Below are 23,464 nucleotides of genomic sequence, written 5' to 3'. Positions count from 1 at the left end.
TGGAAAATAACTGGTCAACCCTTGGCCAAAGCCAACCCTTGACTGACTCTACTCGCCGAGTCAACCCAATGACTCGCCGAGTCCACATACACAGAATCTCCCCCATCCGCGACTTAACTCGCCGAGTCAACCCAAGACTCGCCGAGTCCAGCAACTCTGAGTCCTTCCTCACACGAATCACCGAGTCATCCCTTGACTCACCGATTCACAGCTCAACCAGAAGAAACTTGGACCTCACGACCAGACTCGCCGAGTCCAAGAACAGACTCGTCGAGTCTAAGGCTATCTTCAACCTACTCGCCGAGTTGTTCTTCCAACTCGCCGAGTTCCAGTCCATCTTCAAGCAACTCGCCGAGTACACCTTTGTGACTCGCCGAGTACCTCTAGATCTCATCCCAAGCAGAACCTTCCAGGCCATGCAATTGATCCAAAACATAGATCTAGCCTCCTACAACCCATCCATCACATAAAGAGGCAAACTTTACGTGAATCCAAAGAGATCTAGGCATTTTACACTTTAGGGCTAGGGTTTGAGACATGATGGCTTCACTAATCATTCAAGAATAGGGACTTTAATGCACTTAAGACCTCCTCCACTCCAGATCTTAGGTAGCAACCTCAGATCTACTCTTCAAACACAAGATACCACAAGCTAAGCTTCCCATACATTCCAAGAATCATGAATCTAGAAGAATAACAGCCCAAGAACAAGATTATACCTCAAAAGGAAGCCCTAAAAGCATTGAAATCCGAATCTAAGCAAAGTCCCTTGCTCTAAGCCTCCTAACTCTCCAAGATCTTCCTCCAAATCTCTTTTCCAAGGTACAAATGCACTCCAATCCTTCACAATTGCGATTCTAGGGTTTTCTGGACTTAAGGGAAGGTAAGGAGGCTGGGGAGAGGATATAATGTCCTTTATATAGGGCTCATCCTCCGAAATTAGGGTTTTCTCCACTCAGCGCCTACTCGCCGAGTCGGCCACTTAACACGCGACCAAAATCGCGACCCTACTCGCCGAGTCCACTCGTGGACTCGCCGAGTTGCCCTTTCCAATTTACTCTTTTAACCCTTCAACTTTACTTTTGATATTCTGGGATGTTACACTGCAATTCAAGTAACTTTGATTATGTATATTTCAAGAGATTTAGTTAAATTCATAAAGAAAAAAGTCTCACATTTTTTATATGTCGATGAAAGCATTCTTTCTCATATACCAGGTGTGACACTTGCTTCTACAACCTGCCGTTTTCCTCCATTAAAGGTTTGTTTATAGCTTCCAGCTACCAATTCATAGTCTGAAGATGGGAAGCCTTTTTCCACTGTTTTCACTCTGCATCTGTAAAGATCATTAACAACCACAAAGTTCAAAGTTAAATCCATACCACCATTTGAAAATAGATTCGGAAGAACAAAATTAAAGGTCATTTGCAAGAAGTATAATACCCTCTGCTTGATGAGCTGTCATCCGAGATTTGTCACCTTGAACAAATGCCTATCGGCCATGAGATGAACTTACAGGTTCCTTTTTTGTATATCTATGTATGATATATAAAAAAACATGATCCTGGTGGGACAGAGATTCGGCACCAAAAAATCAAAACGCCTCCTGGAAAAAACGTTTCACAACAAAAAAAAAGTCAACAAAGATAACGGTGGAGACCCTATAACTACAATATGAGGGGAGAAAGATAGTACCTTAAATTTTTAATGTGGCAGAAGAAAAAATCGAAATGAGTCATCTGATTGCACATTTTGTCGGACAATCACCTAAAAATCAAAAATAAATTGCCATATTGCAAACCCTAGATTACCATCGCATACAAAAAGTGACCATGCCACCTGAATCAGATTTACCTCTTATAGTTCATAATGAAATCAAAGAAATAAACGGTTACCTGCTTCTGATTGGTGTGACAAAATGGCGGATTGTAGAGAGTACGATGAAGAATTTCTAGGGGTGCAAGTTCTTTGTATATGGAATTGTAATCCAATATACTATGTGATTACACATATCTATTTAAAATCCTTAATACGCGTTGTGTATACCAGCATACCATGTAAATTTGAATAAGATTTTTGTCGTTATTTTTGGATTTCAGGATGGAATTCCTGATTTCATGGGATTGAGTTTAATTGTAGAACAAATAAGCCGAATTTCATGCGGGATTTCGCAAGATTACCTTTATTAGTTACGCAGATCTTGCTGATTAAAAGGGAATCTCGGTAATTTTGCAGTTGAGATCTCGGGTTGAAGTTGGAAAGTATTATTCCATATCATTTCTAGGTTATCCTTGTAAATCGTGTTTGAAGGAGGAAGGGGTATATTAGGCATTTCACTTAGAAAAAATGAGCGGGAAATAAATGCGGAGAGGAGCTATATAAATTGTCAAACTATACTCACATTAATGGTAACCATTATGAATTTAATGTCATAGACACACAAGCATATATATATATATATATATATATATATATATATATATATATATATATATATATATTCTTATATTGAGATCAGTTGATAACTTATAGTTTTTCGAGAACCTAAAAACTAAAAATGGAGTGTTAGATTAAAATTAATTAATTAACGGCATGATCGTCAGCTTACCAATCTCATGTAATGTTTAATTTTTTGTATTATTTGAAATATTAATAGAAATGTCTAAAAATTTACATAACAAGTCAAATTTTCGGAATTTCTTAAAAAGAGTATTTTTACGATTTTTTTAAAGTGCAGATTTTTAATTTTTATAGAAAACATGAATTTTTGAAGAACAAAATTGAAAAAAAAATATTTTTTTAAAAAATATTGCAATTTTTTTAAAAGCATTTTAAAATTAATAAATTAAAAAAACTAGAATATTTAGAAATACTATAAGTTTTTAACCAAAAAAATCAACATTTTAGGTAAATATATGCATATATGTGTACTTCATATACTATAATATTTATAAGGAAATCATAAGAACCTTATTTTATTTACAAATCTATAAACCCAATAACATACCTATTTTATTCGATGCAAAATATGTAACGCCCGTGTTTCTAGATTAGACATTAATATTGATGTAATAGTCTAGGTTAACCTTTGTAACTCATTTTGAAATAATAGAAATGTATTATTTGAGTATTATGTGTTTTATGCTTAATTATTGTGGCTTAATTGAATTAAGGATAAAATAAGCATTAAAGTAAAATATTAGATAAACCCAATATATATGAAAGATGTTGTAGTGGTCGTGACAAGGGTTCCGGATATATAAAGAATGTCGAAATCCGAGTTATAACGAACAAGTTATGATATGTCGAAGTTTCGTGACAGAACCGATACGACACTGCGTGACGTAAATAGTGAGTTTACGATAGAGTTATATTTAGCCTTAGTAATCTAAACAAAAGTTGTAGAATACGTTATATCGAGAGCATACATAAAAAGAACGTCTAAATCTGACTTCGTATGAGGAAGTTATGATTTTTCTAAGTTTCGATTTAGCAGTATGTAGCCCAAGTTCGAATATGAGATCAAGTGATTTCTAGCCGAAACAATCTAAACGAGAATTGAAGATCTCGTCGATAGTAGCCCAACGGTAAAAAAAACAGATGAAAACAGACGTCAAATGAAGTAGTTATGAATTTCTAACGGAGTTTTCCTTTCCCGGCCTACTAAAAATAATATAATAAAAATAAAGTCAAAATTAGCCAACGAACTAAACAAGAGTTGTAGAGCATAATCTCACCTATGCGTGGATATAAAGAACGTCGAAAACGGAGGTCGTATGCGAGAGATATGAATTTATGATGTTCGGAACACAAACTTCGAGGCCTGTGTCAGAGTTCACGACGTGAACAGGTGCTGGACGCCTTCCAGAGCAAGTGGACTGATGACGAAGGCAATGACCTATGCCTAACCAAACACACGACGTGAATTTTTGATATTCACGACGTGAATCCAGAAAATCAGCCCTATAAATAGGAATCAAAGGGCATCTGATTTAGGTTGCTACTTTCTTACTCTCTCACTCTCTACACCCTCTCTAGCCCTCTTGAAGCACCCCCGAAGCCCCGGTATCATCCCGATACCCGAGGTAAGTCCCGACGCTCCGAAGATCCCAGGAAGAAAAGAGTTTTCAAGCCGAAGCTCTGCCCACGAGAAGCCCGGTGTGTGAACATATCCCGGATTCATCGAAGAATTACTACTTGAAAAGTTGTAGTGTTGCCTGACAATCGTCTTATCATGTGAGTGCATAGTCTCTTTCATAAACACGATTTTAATACAAGTATTGTTTGAATGCATTAAGTATACATTTTGAGAGAGTGTATAATCCCTTTCTTCTAACACATAGGTATGAAGTATCTTCTATAGAATACGTTCTATGTGTATATATATTATATGTGTATTTAGAGTAAGTATTGAATGAATATTATATACATGTTTTAAGTTGTATATGAATGTATAAGTATATTGTTATCTACTAAAATGTTGGGTAAAACATGGGTAGATAGTTGACTTGTGATAAAATGATGAGAGGCCTCGATGTTGTTGATTCAGTCATCTAGCAGAGTTTAGATGACGACCACAGACTTTTCTAGACAGTCTAGTGGAACGTTGGCAGGCTCGCCACCTGTAGGTGTTAATGAACTTGAGTGTTCATTTGTTGTACTCCATCCCCCATATGGTTGCCTTGTTTGACATATATTGTTGAAGAACCACCGAAGCATGTGTTCTCGCCCGGATGAAAATCCTTAGGCTAGGTCCTTTATGATAGTTATTTTAGGGACGTAAAGTGAGGATAATGGGAATGGGTAATTGGGTTACTGTTGGTTGATGAAATTAATATAATTATTTATTGTGGGTTGAAATCCCTATATGCTCACCAGGCACCCAAGCTTGACCCACTCAGTTTTTCTATGTATTACAGGTAGTGGCACCAAAGCGTAAGTTGGATGACTTATCAAGATATTTTGGATTATAGGCCAGTAGTTGCAAATAATTGTTGTAAGACTTATAATGTGTCGTTTATGCTTTTGGTCTGTATCAGAACATGCCATCCCGAGTTTTGTTATATAATGAAAATACATTTCTTTAAGAAATGTTTTGGTAAATCTTATTTTATCATATTTCGTTTTGGGAACAAATTCTGCAACTCTTTTAATCAAAGGATTACTCTGAAATTATTTTAAAAACATAAATTAAACCGGTCTTTTCTGGCCGTGAATTTGGGGATGTCACAAAATAAAATATAAAAAAAATGCTACAAAATTTCAAAGTGTGATCATGTCTTCATGTCTAGATTTCTATATTTTCATCAATTTATAACTTTGCACCTCCTCAGTATTTTCCACTAATTCTTCCAATTCGACAAAAAAAAATTAGATTGATTAATGCAAGAACACTCACAAAAATGCATATGTATATATCATGTAAGATTCACATTTGATTATATAATGTGATATTCACATGTGATTGTATCTTTTAAGATTCAAATGTGAAATACATAAGAAAATTTTTAAAAATAATTAACGTAGAATACTCACATAAAATGCATGTGTGCATAAAGAATTTATATGTGATTCACTTGTGATTCGAATATAAATCACATGTAAATATGTGATTTACATGTGAATTACATGTGATTCGTATGTGAATTACACATGATTTACATGTAATTCACATATAATCACATGTAATTGATATATGAATCACATGTAATTCACATACAATTCACATGTAATTCATATATTTCCATGTGAACACATGTAATCACATATAATTCACAAATGTAAATCACATATTTCCATGCGAATGACATGTAATTCACATATAAATTACATATTTACATGTCATATATAGGTGAATCACATGTAAATATACGATTTACACATGACTCAAATGTAAATCACATGTTATGCATGAATCACATGTAAATATGTGATTTACATGTGATTCATATGTGAATTACACGTGATTTACATTTAAATCACATGTAATTCACATATGAATCACATGTAATTCACATATAAATCATATATAATTCACATGTAAATCATATATTTCCATGTGAATCACATGTAATTCACATATTTACATGTGATTTACACGTAATCAAATGTAATTCATATGTGATTATCAGAAGTGATTATCACATCTTCAAACAACATAAGCACACCCAAAAGATATCTCATGCACTACAATTTATTTCCAACATCTTATCATATGAGCAGATTGCAGTAAATCACAATTAAAGTTTTAGATCATATAAACCTTCGTTTCTCGTAAGGAAACCAAATAATCTTAGTCTTGATTCAAATGAGTGTGTTGTAATCTTCTTTATCCCAAATTCACTTTTTGAATTATTCTCCTCTTTCATTATGACATCATCCATTTTTAATGATTAAAAATATATCTAAACCAAAATCAACAAAATCAGATTGTAATTTTCAAAAAAAAAAGTCAAATAGAGAAAGTGAAACTATAGGCTTATTGTAACTTGTAATCAACAATCAAATAATATTCTCCACATATTATTTCTTGATATTTTAATTAAATCATAATTGTATTTCACTCTCAACAACGTAGCAGTTTAATTATTTACCTCCATTTATAATTTCTCCTTTGATAGTTCTGGAAATGTGGAATGTAGGGGGAAATATGGTTTTATTTGCAAAAGATTTTATCATAGTACATCCCTACATCATTAAGAAAATGCAACACTTTATGAGAACCCATTGAGTTACCATAATTACACCATACTGCCATTTATATTATGAATTGTGATAATGAAATCGAAAAGTCAAACAACAAATGATAGATAATCAGATATATGATTACCTTAGGATCCACAGAGATGTTGATTTCAATATAAGAATCCTGGTCCAAACATACATTGACATTTGAGTTATTATCTGATATGCCTCTAGAACTTAAATTAGTTGCATCAACATTCTCCTTGCTATCCCTTGTATAGGTGGTTGCTACTAGATACAATAGATAGAGATAGATACACTAAGCATCCAAATTTATAATCCTCAATGAACAAAAGGTAATAATAATGTCAAAAAGGGTAACCAACTAACATAGTTTTTTGTTTCTAGCAGAAGATGTAATCATCTAGAGGCTTTGTTCTCTTGGATCAATATCGAATCACGATCATAAGAAGATTCATAAGCAATGTTCAATCCATACATTACTAGTAAAGAATCCACCTCGGATGATAACCACAATGCATACTTGTAGCAATTAAAACCTATAAATTTGTCTTTAGGATTAACGACAAACAAAATTTGACTGGATATAAACAGAGGAGTCACTTAGATGTACCTTTGAAGATTGATTCAAGTCTAGATTAAGACAAAACATGATTTGGAAACGGGTCGAGAAATCATATATGGTAGAGATCATCTTTTAGGCTGAGAGTTGTTTCTTCTGCTACTGAAGCGAGACCTGATCTACTAAACTCGAAACGTAGGTGAAGAAGGACGCCTACGCAATTAAACATGTGATTCATATCCTCGAGACCGGAAGCTCAAAGGAGAAGGAGAATTTTGTTGCCACACTGTTTAATCTGTCAATAATCGAAGATAAAAAGACACAAATCAGGAGGTCTGGAGCTTTCAGAGCTCTGATTGATTTATTAGGGCACGAAACTCCGAGAGGGAAGAAGAACGCATCCACCACGTTGTTCAATCTATCAATCGTCGGGGAGCTCCAATGAAGATCAGTTTCTGATACAATGGATCGACCAAATGGAATTTGATTCACAAAACACTTCAATAGATCTATGGTGGCGGTGTTAGGCGATGCTAATCGGAAGGAAATCAATGATTGAGAAATAAAGAGAACGGAGGTATTAAGTTGTTGTAGTGGTGGTCGATGAAAGAAAGAGTGGTAAGTCGTAGAAGGTGTTGGTTGTTGACAAAGGTAGGTAGGTTATTGGAGCGCGGATGGAGGCGGTCAACGGAGAGGGGAGGATGTGGTGAAGAACACAAGACATTGAGAAAGAGAGAGGAGGCTAATTGATATTTCAATTAGTAATTCGATTTTTTATTTTTTTTGTATACCAAATTGACCCCTGTGGTATATTGCTAAAAACCTAATATAACATTAAATTTAGTCATATTTATAATGTGTGCCACTAATAATCTAATCCGTCTACAAAATTGATCTAATGTTCCACTTTTAGTTTCCTGAAAACTTTTGAGTTCTTATATGATCCTTCCTCCCCCCCCCCTCTCTCTATGTATGTGTGTGTGTGTGTGTGTGTATATATATATATATATATATATATATATATATATATATATATAGGGTTAGGTTATATTGTTTCCAGTAACTATTGTGTGCTAGAATGCATAGATCTGAACCATCGGGTGAATAGAATCAACAATCATGATCTGAGGGTCTATAATATTACAATAGGGTAGCATGTATCATATAATCACACAATTTTTATCAAAAGGGTATTTTGAACAATTAACTATATTTATAAAAGGAAATTTTTGGATTTTTAGGGATGATTAATTCTCCTAATTTAAAAAAAAATCTGAATTTTTTAATTAATTCAATTTCAATTTTTTCCGATTTTATTCTATCAGAATATTTTTTTGTTAGAATGATACTCTTTCAGAATTTTATTCTAACAAAATATTACTGAAGAAAAACAAAATTCATGAATAAGATGTTCAAATAACAAACATTCTAATATATTCTTATACATCCGAACTTAAATACAAATTCATACATATTCTTACAGACTAAAAGTCTTCTACATTTTAATATAGTTATAAAAATTCTAAAAGAATATAAAGAATATAAACAAAAATGAATAACATTCTTAAAAAAAATAACAACATTCCACTAGAATACTATCGTGTGCCATGTTTTCTTCTTGAATTCTTGAATTTTGAAAGAATATTGCTGTTTTTGGATGTTGAATCTTGAAATTCTGAAAGAATATTGTTGTTTTTCTTCATTCTTTGAGAATGAAGTATCATATATCTTTTTTTCATAAGTTTTCTCATCATTCCTGCATCATCCTAACAATTGCACCTTAAGCATACAAATAATTAATTGCAATTCTTTCAGAATACAACAAAAATATTCTTATAGAATAAACTATTCTTGCAGAATAGTTTTAAATATTCTTAAAGAATTTGTAGCCTTCATCAAACTAAAGCCTTCTTTATCAGATCAACAACAGACTTGAAGTGGCACACCAACCACACAGGAGCCCACGTTTGACCGTTGTTCTTCCCGATTGACTCCCTAAATCATTCCAATTGAGGTACAATTACCAATTTCATGGTTCGCATCTCACATCCGATTTTGACATATGCCCCGATTCCAAGACCCATAACACAGCGAACCTGAAAAACGTGAAGCACCAAATTGCGAGATGGAATTAACAGTGCTTCGATAGCCTATGTTCTGATAGTCTTCAAGGCATCGCACCATTGTAAAGGCTTGTTCCAAAAACTAGATTAACAAACAAAATCGCCAGTTCATCGCAACAACAGCGTTCAATTGTTTAATCCAATTTTGACTTTTCATTCTTTGACCAACTGTTCGACAATTGTACATCACAGGACTCAAAAATCTCGTTCATCCAACACCACGTTAATACTTAAAAGATTAATTTCATTTAGAAATCATTAGCAATTTTAAGAAACAAATGAACTCAAGTCAACAGAAATAACGGGAATAAAAGAAAACGATGAACAAAGAATGGATGAGCAACAAATTCAAGATACGTCTTTTACATATGGGTCGATTGTAAATAGCTTTAAAGAAACGATCTATATTCAAACGTTTACAAACAATAGCATCAGTCAATCATCGAATTGTTAATTTTGACAAACAGGAAAGATTGACTTGAACACATAATGAGGACGCAATCGGAGACTCAAATGTAATATTAGGGCCAAAGAAAATAAAGATGGATCGATATTAACATGCGGATCATGAACAGTGAACGGCCATGAGATTGGGCCAGATCAAAATCAGATTCGAATGGATTCAACTGGGTCAAAACAAATGAGTAACATCAATTGATTTTTGGATTAAGCAAATAACCAGATCTAATATGAAGAGAAGAACGAATCAGATTAAAAAAAATACCAGAAGGATAAAAGAAAGAAAATCTTAATAATTGATTGGAGAAGGATAATTACCTGGTAATGAGTTTTGAATCTTGATGATTGATTGTAGAAGAAGAAGCAGAAGCCGTGGATTAGAAACGATGATGAGTTAGATTTAGGGCTAGGGTTAAGTAGTTGGTCAAAGAGATTTTTATGGTAATTCCCATTAATTAAGGGATTTTATTTTAATTATCATTCTAAAGTTACATAATTACCCTTATTCAATTTTTTAATTATTTAATTATTCCTCAATTCCTATTGGTGCATTCAGTCACACAATAGTTGTCAAAAACATTTGAACCTAGCTCTCTCTCTCTCTCTCTCTATATATATATATATATATATATATATATATATATATATATATATATATATATATATATAGTTTCCTAAAAACCATGGTAAATTTTTTCATTTAAAAAAGAAATTAAATAGTTTTCATAAAAACACAAAATCATCCAAATCACTGTTTCACTACATATTATTAAAAATTAGAGTATCAAAACATCACACATCTCAAAAATAAGAAGACCACAAGATGATATGTACAATCATGTTTTCGCCTTGCGCCAATTATTAGAAGTACCTGAAATGCTTAAATCCACAGCTGCAAGCCAAATATTAGTGAGTTCCCTAAAGTAGCACATACAGCATATCACAACTAATAAATAAGACAGTTATGAGTTATCAGCAACCGTGAGTTATTAGTAACTCAATTACATCAATTTGGGTTATCAGTGACCCTTAGTTATTAGCAACTCATATATTGAAAATTAGGTTATCAACAACTGCGAGCTATCAGTAGCTCACATACATCACACCATAAAGGTAACACATTTAGTAAACTCACCTCACTGACTAGCATGAACCTCTACAACTCACAACATAGAATTACATGCATAATGTCCACTTAAACACGTATTGCATGGTCAAATTTCATCCTACGAACTAAAATCCGTACATTTAACCCAATGTCAAACCTAGTCCAAAAGTAAACGATCAATAATCAATCCAGTAGATCAACACACCATGGCAAGACCCTTGAAACGTTGTGATCTAAATTATATAGTTGTGATCCTCATACTGGCTATTTCATCGTCAATTGTTGTCCACGTTGAGTTAAAGACAAACTAGTCACGACATAAAAGCTCAACGCACCAAGGCAAGCCCCTGTCCACGTTGTGGTTCTCATGGCAGATTCATCTTCTTATTAATTCCTTAATCCTCAAAGACCAACACTTAAAATTTCCAAAAGACTTAATCATGGCAAGATGATCCATACAAATTCCAACTTTATGAACTTAAACACTCCATGCAAGCCGTAATCAATTTTAGGTCAAAAGGGCAAAATATAACTTTGTTTCGTTGCATGGATCCAAAACACTCTTTGGTTCCAAGTCCAACGGATAAAAATCATTAGGGATACATAGGATTGATAAAGTTGCAAGCTTTATCTGAAGTCCTTTTCTCTACTTACACCAAAATCACAAAAAGGGATAAAAATTGCAAAATAAGCTAGATCTATGAAGTTAAATCATCACGATGGAGATTTCGACACTTACAAAGGTCTAACAAATGGATAAGCTAATGGACCTATTCAACGATCACTTCACAAGTTCCAAAGGATGATACTCTCCTTCCAAAAATTCTACTAGACACACCATAAAGGCTTAAATAGGGTTCAAAACTCGAGACCTAGGGTCTTAGGCTCATGACGATGTCATGTCATGGCACCAAATGATGTCATACCGTGCTGACAAGGCAATCACCACATTGTGGTAAACCAATCACCACATCGCAGTTAGGACTAAGGGACCAAATCCAACTCTTTGACTTAATATTCAAGATATAAATTATACCAGGATTCAGATTTTATAATTCTCCCCCACTTGAATCAGATTTTGTCCTCGAAATCTTAAGTCACAAAAAGCTTTGGTAATGCTTGCACATATCTGCCTTAGGCTCCCAAGTCCACTATGTCCCTTTCCAATGTCACCACTACAACTTAACCACGGGCACCACCTTGTTGTGTAAGGCCTTTGTCTTACTATCAAAAATGGATATTGGTCTGTCCACGTAGTTCAAATGCTATTTAAGTTGAATGTCGTCTAAAGGCACTACCACTGAATCATTCACCAAAAATTTGTGAAGCTGAGAAACATGAGAAATGTTGTGTATTTGACTGATCTCCTATAGTAATTCAAACTAGTAGGCCATCACCCACATTAAAAATTACCCGAAGGGGTTTGATGAATCTGGGGACTAGCTTACCCTGCTTCCTGAAGCGAATAACACCCTTTGTGGCTGACACCTTCAACAATACCATTTCCCCGGCCTGAAAATCCAACTCAGAACGACGTCTGTCAGAATAACTCTTCAGATGGCTTTATTATGTGAGCAACCTCTATCTGAACTGTTGTATGAGCTATGTTGTATTAAGCACCACCTCAGTTCTCCTCACGACTCTTTGTCCAACCGCCCTCAACAAACCGGGGTCTGACACTTCCTTCCATAGAGAAGCTGATAAGGAGGAACACCAATGCTAAGGGAATGTATGAATCCCAGATCCCACTAGAATCGAAGATACAGGCTTACAACCTATCCTTGAGTTCCTGAATGGTCCACTCACTCTTCCCATCTTTCTATGGATGGTATGTTGTGCTAAAATGTAGCCGATTACCAAACTCATCATGGAACGTATTCAAAAACCTGGAAGTAAAGTGGACATCTCAATATGAAATAATAGAAATGGGCACACCGCAATGAGCAATAACCAATTGAACGTAGATATTGGCCAATTTTTTGGCCAACAAACTCTTCTGAATGGCGAGGAAGTGAGCAATTCTGGCAAGACGGTCAACGATCACCCGAATAGTATCTAATATTAGAGCGTCATCTGATTCCAATAATGTTTTAACGAAATGTGTAGCTATTCCAACGTATCGAATTAAAGTTTGTTTATGGGAAAATTATTTTTCATACTGATTTGTTTTGTTAAAATGGTGATAACTTTTGCGTACGATCTCTGATTTCTACGTTTTTTATCAGTCTAGAGTGTTATTTTCACATAACAATATTTAATACATATATTTCATTTTCGATGTATTAATTCGTTACTTATGTAGTGAATAGTATTTGTTTGTCCATGGTCTTGATTCGTCGAATACTAAAGTGGGTTTCCGAACGCATTTCTAAGTGTAAAAACTTCAATTACATTAAAAAGATGTTGAATATAATACATCAGGTCTATTACATAGTGGGTTCATGATGGTTTTGACTAGTGAACGATAACCTAATTTTACCGGTTATCACACTCTCTCTTCCCCGCCAATGTTAAGGTTGGAGTTGCCTCCGACAACCCATAAACGACGGAAATCGAGGTTTAATGGTATTTTCTTTTTGGGTTCTTTTTTCAGTTGTTTTGAGTGGGTTCTTGGCCTTTATATCTCATTCTATAGATGTATCTTTGTCCCTTAAACACACCCGAGATCAAGTGTGGACACCTAGAACCAATAATATAACCTCAACATGCATTAAAACCTTTATATGCACACATATAACATGCTTTTTGTAAATAATGAGCTTGGTTCTTTTTCTAAGAGTATGGATCTGTTTTAGTTCTCGTTAAGGATTTATAGGACTAATAATTGCCTCCCTTAACTCATTTGGTTTTGTGTTGATGGCTAGAACCAAGAAACAACATCTTTTTACTTCATTTTGTCCCGAAAGCTCACACATTGAAGATGTACACTTTGTGAATACTTTTGATCCATGAAACATAAATTGAATCAAAGAAACAACATAACCTACAATCATGTCTTACAAGTTTGGTTGTGTGTGACTATTCAAAACAAGAATAAATTTTAAACACTAACTAAATCAAAAAATGAGCTCTTATTCAATTAAGTTAATTGATCTAATTAACGCAAAAAAACGAATAACCCGAACAAAATAACCAAAAACTTATTTGATCAAGTGGATATTCCAATGTCAGTTTTTTCTCACACCCTATTTACTATTGCTAAATACACTCAGTTTATAATATTTAAATACAAATAATTTTCATTCATGCAAACAAACAAAAATATTTTTATTTTTATTTTTCTCTAACATGAAAATTAGATTAAAAATTAATATTTGATATTAAAGGAGTTGACAATAAATTTTTTTTGACACAAAGAAATCATTAATATTTTTGATAATATAGTTTTATTAAACCAACACAAACATTAATTATCAAAACAAAATTTAGAAGAATCCCACATACAAAAAATATAAACGAATAATAAATTTGGATAAGAATTCGCAAAAGCATGAAGTACAAAAAATTTGAATAAGTAATATATTTAAATTTAAATAAAATCATTCAAAATTTTTATGGTTGGTTTAGTTATGTTCAGAATGTCATGGAACATGAAATTTCCTTATATATTTAATATTAAGTGTGCGACACGTGTATTATACGAGTTTATTAAAAAAAGATCAAGGTGTAAATATTTAACATTTTTAAAATAAATTTAGAAAAAAAATAAACGAAATTGAGAGTAATTAAGTAATTGAATCTGTACCGGTACAAAAACTATTGACATATAGATTGTGTTGAGTATGAATGTGTAAACATTAACAATTATTTATAATAAACTTTCGAAATGAATGTTAATTATAAATTTTCAGGTATTTTTTTGAATACAACATTATATGTCTTATTGCTAAAATTACCATTATTATCTAAATACTTGTTTTATGTAAGAGATGTTTTTTAGTAGAAATTCCAAATAAACTTTATATTAATAGTTTGAAGTGTTGTTTTAAAAAAAATGTAAAATCTTCCCACTTGGCTAACAAGGAGGTCTTTAATCTAACAACTAACTAGGAGGTCATTGGTTCAATCCCAGACATAGGAGATATTTATATTATTTGCCGTTTCAAAAAAAAAAAAACATGTACATTTCTAAAATCTTAATTATACATGAGTATATCATATCCTTATGGCACGTAAAATATCTTCAAATTTCCATATATACATATAAACATTTATTTTAAATAAATCATCAAGTCTCTATCTTTCGGATTTACAAAAAAGGGTATAATTGATGCGTATAGAGGCATAATTTTAAGAAGTAAATTATGGAGGAAGTGTTTTTGTTAAAAAAATCTTAACAAACTTTATATTAATACTCTTAGGTGTCACTTAAAAAAATCATAAAAAATTATTTAAAAAATAATGGCATATTAATTATGTTTATTGCCATAAATGTAGTGGTTATATTATTGGAAAGAATGTTAATCGTAGAAAATATTAATAAATTTATATTTTTAGTAGTATTAGATGGTATTTTTTAAAACATTAAAAAGCACTGTGGAAAATAAATAAATTATTTTTGTAAGAAAACAATATATGTCAAAATAAAGGAGAACAAAACATGTTATTTAACATGCTAGAATGATTGCTTATTACATTTCATTACATATATTTATAACTGAATCTAGCATTGGTTTTGTTAGTTATAACTAATACTATGGTAATACGATATACTACAATGAATATTATGACTTAGATTTTCACAAAAAATATTTTTTAAATATTTTAAAATACTTCATTATTTTTTTTTTAAAAAAAAAGGGCATACATATCCTAAAAAAATGTATTAAAACACATAGAAAACAATCATAAAATGTACTTCCTTCACATTTCTAATGACGTTAAACTTCTTTATTTATATTTTACTTTTATTTTATTAAATGTTAAATGCTCTTTATCACTCACAACAACATCTATTTTTAATATTTTTGGGGTTTCTACGATCAATAACACAACGAGGGACATACGAGGTACCACAATATTCTGTACAATCATAAGGGCTCATACAGTTGGGAAAAGGACATACGGGAGGAAAGGTTACATATTTGCAATGGTCGATGTTGCATTTCTCTTGTGGCTTTGCTTGAATGCTGAAAGGATGAAGATTACTTTGTCCTCCAACTCCTATAACAAGAAACAAAAATAAATTTCATTAAAACAAGAAAATATATAGTATAATTATAAAGGCTTTTTGAAGCACTCATTGGACTTTATTGAATTAATGGGCATTAAAGTCAAAATCCATTGGTTGCCAAATTGTCAGTGGGTGTAATTATACTATAACCAATTGTTTCCATTAATCTTTTTCTTATTTGATTATGCAGTTCTCTCTATGCACCCAAAGCTATAGTGGTTTCCTCACAACCATACTCGCCGGTTACCTGTCAGCCTGCTCACTTCCGGCCGCCCCCACTCAGGTTACAGGTAGCGATTTCAGTTCACTTTCTTTATTATTGTTACAATTACTTTTTCACGATGATGAGTTCACTGATTTCTCTTCTCCTCCCAAAATTTAGGGTGAAAACCTCTGCACCTTGATTTGAAAAAAATAATTATAGGCGTTTTGCTTGCAACTCCTCTCTAATCTGTTAAACTGTACCCACATTTTAAATTCTAAATTTCTGATTTCTGTGGTGAGATAGAGCAAACGAGGAGGAAGATTCTTATTACCTACCCCTTTGGCTTCGAAATTGAGTCGGCTTTTTTTAGACATAAAACACCATCTTATTTTCCAATGTTCTGTCATTTGACTCGATTTTTTTACACAAGGCACCATCTTTTTTTTGCCCGTGTTCTATCAATTTCTTGCTGTTCTGGTAGCTGGGGAGATTTTAAAGGAACTTTTCATGATGCATTTCAACTACTCGATAAAATGGTCGAACCAGGTTTCTGAATTTTTTTGTCCAAGTTCAGTTTTTTTTAGAATAGGCAAATAGGGGCTTTTAGAAATTTTAGGCAAGATGGTGAGGATAGGGAGTTACAACTTACAACTAAAGGTGGTGAAAACATGCAGACAGCTGTATAAAAGATTTCCTATCCTAAAGTTTTGATGATAGTGAACTTAATCATCTTTCAGTTTCTAATCTATAATACATTATATCATGGTAAGTAAGTTGTATAATGTCTGCCTAAAATTTTTGAGGACTGATGAATTCAGAACTTTCCACCAACTGCAATTGTTGTCTCTTGGTACAGGAAATGATTTCTCAACAAGTTTTGGTGCGATAAACTTTCAATATCTTTCTAATTTTAGGTTTTTTTTTCAATAAAGACTGGTTCTTAAAATTGAACTTCATTTCATCTAGCTGTCTTTTAGGTCGGACTTGAAATCGGAATCGAAAGACAAATAGAAAGACAACGAAGATGAATACAACATCTGCTCTTCAACTTCAGGTGTCAGGTAAAGTTTTTTTTTGCTCTCGATTTCTGTTTATTAAGAAATAAGAACTAATTCGTGTGTTCTTTATAATTTGTGCAAAAGACAATTATTCATTCTACCCGAGTTATGAAATTCATATTCAATTCTGGGAGATATCATCTTATTGGCTTGATGGGTGTGAGATACATAAACTTGATGACAGTGTATGTATAATTTAACTTCAGAAACTGATTTTTTTTCCCACTATATGGATTTGTAGTATTATTAAATAGAAATACCATTTTTAATTACCAATAAATGGAAATGAACTAATTACATGTGCACAAAAATGGTTCTTTCATCAAAAGGTTTGAATTGTTTGATGAAACTCTATGTAGGTGCGATGCATGAAGAAGGATAAAATTGGCATTCCTATAATTACAGGTGGAATAGACTTCTAATTTCTGACCTTTGGAGGATTCAAGGTGCAAAGATTATATTCAAGGGTAATATGGTCATTTTTTGTGTATTTAATAATGTTTTGCTATGGTGGTAGTGAGAAGGACCAGAAACATTAAAAAAAAAATCAAAGCAGGACCAAATTTGCAAAAAGGTTTTTTATGGACTTAATCTAAAAATACATGACTTACGCATAAATTGTAATTTAGTATTTTCTTTCTTTCTTTATTTTAATTTGTTTCTTATTAAGCCATTGTAGTGTGAAAGTACATTGTTGAATTCAAACACGGACCAAATGTACATCCTACTTCTATTGTTATTTCTTATTCACATAATTAGGGTTTTTCAAAGATGCGAGGGAGTTGCCGTTTGTTATGGTTTGTTTCTAGAAGCTCACTTTATACTTTGTTTTTATTTTTATTTTTACTAATACTAATTTTTTAAACTTATGTTGAGATTTTGAGGTGATTGGAAAGGTATAGTTTTTTGGCGTTCGACAACTCGCTTGGACTTACAGGTTAGTCATCTCTTTGTGCAAGTTATTCTACCAGAGTAGTCAATTTGTAAAAATTGATGCAACACTAACGTCAATTTTGTTCCTAATTAGAAATAATCCAAAACAATTTCTTACCATACCTTTAATTCATAAATTGATCATTCTGTTATGTGATACTCCTTGATCAGGCAACTCCAATATTCACATCCACATCAACAGAGAGCAGCTTCACATATATTTTAGTCAACTAGCCATCAAGTTCATCTGATTCAAGTATTGGTGTTACAATCGTTTATAAATCCAGTTAACAATGAACACCCTTACAGTTAACATCAAAAAACAATAAACTGTATTGATTTGGCTATTTCTACAGGAAGAGATAGAAAACAAAATAGAAGTTGCAATGATTTGGCTATAAAAATTCTTCAAAGATATAATTACTCTCTCTCAGTATTGAAAACAACATCAAATCACCTATCACATTATTTGAAATTTGTTTTATAAAATCTAAGGGTAAAATAGGCATTTACCCTCTTTCAGACAGATTATCAACCTGGAAATGAAAGAAAAAAAATATTTATACAATATTTTTCACCTTTAAAATCTAGCATCTAATTCACAAAATTTATAGAGATCCAATTCGATAAGCAAGGAAGGATATTAGGGGTTGCAGTCAGAACTTACGTTCTAGAAAGATCACATGTTTTCCAAGTATCTGACCCCGAGAGAAACTATCATTCCTTTTACATGCTTTGTGCAGCACCCCCAGAGGTAACTTCGATTTTTCTATCTACCCTTTTTTTATATTTTGAATGTATCTAAGAGTATCAATAAATGTTTTCAGGATGCAAAGAAATTTAAATTAGGATATCTGAGATTGTTTCATTAAGAGTTGGAAACACGATTGTTGATTTTTGATTTGTACATTTCAATGGGGATTCAATGTTGATTTTTCTGAAGCGGTTACTGAGGTAAGAGACGACATAGTAGCAGTGGTAGCCTCCTAATGTAAAGTATATTATTATTTTTTGCATTTTTCATTATGTGTTGACAATTTTTGTTTTGCAGAGAGTTCACCAACTACAAAGGGTAGGGGTCGTGATGTTCATATATCATCTAGAGAATAGAACTGTATAGCATTTCCAAGATAAATGGTCAACAAGAACAGAGCAGCAATCTTTAACAAAGTAGCAACCTTTCGGTCAACAAGAGGAATCATTAGATTTTGTGATTCGTGTCCCGTTGTAACGAAAAAGCTGAACGTCAAATACATGAAATGGAATCATCCATTGTTTACATTTATAGTGTCTGGTATGCTGGAATGGAATCATCCATTCCATCGGAATGACATGAAAAAATGTTTGTTTTTCTAACAGAATGGAATAGTCTCTATTCATTATGGTGTCCATTCCATTCAATTCAACTAAACACATTTTTTAACCATGAAACAAGCGGAAGTTGATGATCTTCAAGAACTGATATTACCTCAAGAGCATAGAATACCAACAAATATTACATAGTATTTCGATGAGGTTCCTTCTGCCATCTTTTGTCTTTAACATATTTTACGACTTTTTGACATATTTCATTTTGTTGCTTTTACAAATTATGGATTATATCATCACTATTCAAAATTTTGTATTAGATAGCATTCAACAAAAGTAGCATATCATGCACTCTGTAACAAAATTAGCGACCAACTGTATACTTATAAAACAGCATAAGAGTTGTACAATTTTTTTTTGAGGAAGGTGATTCGTTTGCAATCAACCGATGGCTTCCAACCCCCGCAACGCGGGGAAGCTTCACTAGTTTAGTATATGTCAACAAGCCATCTATCTCATTTTATCATGAGTTATGGATGATGCTTGCAAGTAAATTCCACATATAACAAGAATCGAAAACATAATAAAAAAATACCAACCTTAAATATCAAATAAAAGCAACTTATATTCTTAAAATCCAAAAACTACCAAAACTAATAAAATATATTTTTATTTGTAGAGATTTTTTTTTTGAACGGCAAGGTTAAAATATTCATTAAAAAAGCCACCAGGACGCTGGGCAATCACAGTACATACATGATTAGAAGTAAGAAAGAGAGAAAATAGATGCGGATAAGACAACCTAGACTAAATTAATGTTGGTCTAGGAAATTTAATTGGAAACCAAAACTTGTTTACAACCAGATTCTCCGCCTAGGGTGCTTGAGGCATCGGCGACATTTTGTTGAGGCATCACCAACCGTTTGGTTGTGCTTCAAAACAAACTACCCCTCCAAAAGACTAGGTTCTTCCGGACAATATGTTCCTTGACGATCCTCTAGATGCGAATATGAGACCCTTCATGGAATTTCTCCAATTTCAATGAATGCAATTGAGAGATCCTGCAAGGTGTTTTGCGACTACCTCTCCTCCTTCATGGGATTTCTCCAACTCCAATGAATGCAATTGAGAGGTCCTGCAAGATGATTTGCGACTACCTCTAAAACATAAGTGAAAATTGAAAGGAACCTGCAAGAGAATTCAAACACGAATAGAGAAAACACACACCAAGTTATCTTTCTCCCCCATCCCATTTTAAATCGACCCACACTAGAAAGACCACACGAAAGAATGCCAGGTATAGTTATATGCCTAAAAGATGTCTACCCGGGTAAAGGAAAAAAAACTCACACCAAACACACACTTAAACTACAACCTGGCATACACCAAGACACCAAAAGAAATGGAATGGAACCAAACCACCCCCCCCCCCCCCCCCACTTGAATTTTATATCAGGCCAGCCTCTTGAATTGGGTTACATCACCATTCTAACCATCTGAGCTTCTTAGTTTTATGTCTAACATTTATCCATAGATACGATAAGGTCTGAATATCGTTTATGAGACAGGAAGGAGAGATGCGTTTTTCTGAATAAGCCATTTTGTTTCTAAAGCTCCAAATGACCCAAATAGAGACCAAAGCCACAGCTTCATGAAGTAAACCTAGATCATCATTAGATTGAAGATTTACTTTGCAGTGAAGTAAATCTGTAACCGACTGGAAACCCGGTGGAAACCGATGCCACCAAGATGCAACATCACTCCAAACTTTTAATGAAACTGAGCAAGTGGTGAATAGATGACTCTCGGATTCTGCATGCTGATTGCATAGGGTGCATAGAGGGTTGGATCCGATTCCTAATTTGAACAAGTTCTCTTTGGTTGGTAATCTGCCATGACTAACTCTCCAAGCTAGGATGTTTACTTTCCGAGGTACCAGATGATTCCAGATCCAACAGTTGCTTGATTTTGGCAGGATCTTGTTATCGATATGGACTCTCAGAGAGGCTACTGTGTATATTCCTGAGGCCACAAGCTTCCAGGACCTACCTTCACTTTGGTTCGAGAACAGATTTTTAAGGTCAATACCGAGTTTTGATAGGGTGGAATGTAGATTTACAATGGTGCCCCAGCAAAAGCCTTTTCTCTTTGCCCTTGAAGGAGCGTTGAAACCCCCCTCTTTTCCATATATTGCTGTTATGACATCCTTCCACAACTCTTTTTTGTTTGATTTTAAACGCCACCACCATTTCCCTAATAAAGCGAGGTTTTGGGCTTTCAAGCTCCCGACCCCAAGACCCTCATCGACAACACTAGCCAAAACCTTGTCCCATGCTATCCATGACATTTTGTTTTTGTTAGTTGAACCTCCCCAAAAGAACCGTCTTCTATAGCTTTCCAATGTATTAATGATCTTTACAGGGGCTTTATATAAGGAGAAAAGATATGTTCCAAGGCTACCAAGAACGGCTTTACATAGCGTTAACCTTCCACCGAAAGAGAGAGATGAAGCTTTCCATTTAGACAATCTAGATTGAAACTTGTTTATGAGAGTACTCCACTGTGATACTCGTGACATGGCAGCCCCCACCGGCATTCCCAAGTATGTGAAGGGAATGCACCCAACCGAGCAATATATACTCCTGGCTAACAATTCAATTTCAAGATTGTTCACCCCTATCCCATAAATTTTGCTCTTTGACATATTAATTTTAAGCCCAGAAGATAATTCAAAACAACGTAATATTCTAATTAGGTTCTTGGCATTTGAAATGGACCAAGCCCCTAGGAAAATCACATCGTCTGCGTATTGTAGATGAGACAGGACTGGACCTGATCTTGGAAGAGAGATACCTTTGAATATCCTTTGTTCCACAGCTTCTTCCATGGCAACGTTTAAACCTTCAGCAGCCAAGATAAAGAGGAAGGGAGATAGTGGATCTCCTTGGCGAATTCCCCTTTCCATATTGAATTCTTTAGTTGCTGATCCGTTTATAATTACTGAAGCTCTAGCTGAAGATAAGTAACCCTGAATCCAGCTTCTCCATTTACCCCCAAATTCCATTTGTTCCATTACTGATTCTAGGAAGCCCCAGTTAAGGCAATCGAATGCCTTTTCAAAGTCTATTTTGAGAAGGAAGGCCTTAGTCTTTCTTTTTCGGAGCCAAGATATAACTTCATTAACAATCAGAGGCCCGTCAAGGATGTAACGATCTTTGATGAAGGCTGTTTGGGTATCGCTAATGACTAATGAGATTACCTTCTTCAGACGTTCTGCTAGTACTTTGGAGATGATTTTGTACAGGCTCCCTATGAGACTTATTGGACGGTAATCATCGAAGGTGTTAGGATCGATAGTTTTTGGGACTAGAGTGATGAATGAGGAATTGCAGCCTTTGTTGATGATACCTGATCTTTCAAAGTCTTTTACCGCCATGTATATGTCTCCACCGATTACTTCCCAATATTTCTTTAAAAATGCGAATGAAAATCCGTCTGGGCCAGGGGATTTATCCGACCCACACATCCACACATCAGATCGAACTTCTGCAAAGCTAATTGGGGCTTCAAGTTCCAAACTATTCTCTGCCGGTAATTTTTTGAATTTAAGGCTCGTAAAGGTGGGTCTGCATGGCTTTGATTCTTTAAATTTTGCAGAAAAGTGCTTGACAGCCTCTTCTTTCACTTCCACCGGGTTTGATGTCCAGAAGCCATTTATATTGATTCCAGAAATGCGTTGTGATCGGAGGTTTTTATTTACTAGTCCGTGATAAAAACCTGAATTTTCATCTCCTTCCAGGGCCCATTTGCATCTCGCCTTTTGTTTAAGG

The 23,464-nt window shown here is 33.8% G+C and overlaps 1 long non-coding RNA gene across 11 annotated transcripts; it reads left to right on the top strand.

Moving 5' to 3' along the window:
• The first annotated feature begins 16,117 nt into the window (after nt 1–16,117).
• On the top strand, nt 16,118–19,799 carry LOC145052828 (uncharacterized). Of its 11 annotated transcripts, none has more exons than XR_013684229.1 (8): nt 16,118–16,420; nt 17,154–17,215; nt 17,302–17,396; nt 17,478–17,578; nt 17,753–18,330; nt 18,498–19,080; nt 19,154–19,280; nt 19,378–19,799. It is a non-coding gene; the product is annotated as an uncharacterized LOC145052828 (long non-coding RNA). The 11 variants fall into 11 exon arrangements; XR_013684230.1 differs by having other exon boundaries at nt 16,119–16,420; nt 17,313–17,396; XR_013684235.1 differs by having other exon boundaries at nt 16,120–16,420; nt 17,192–17,215.
• The last annotated feature ends 3,665 nt before the right edge of the window (nt 19,800–23,464 follow it).

This window comes from Lactuca serriola, chromosome 5, assembly GCF_051521515.1.
Source record: "Lactuca serriola cultivar US96UC23 chromosome 5, Lser_US96UC23_V15, whole genome shotgun sequence".
Taxonomy (NCBI): domain Eukaryota; kingdom Viridiplantae; phylum Streptophyta; class Magnoliopsida; order Asterales; family Asteraceae; genus Lactuca; species Lactuca serriola.
This window is presented reverse-complemented; position numbering and strand designations above follow the sequence as displayed.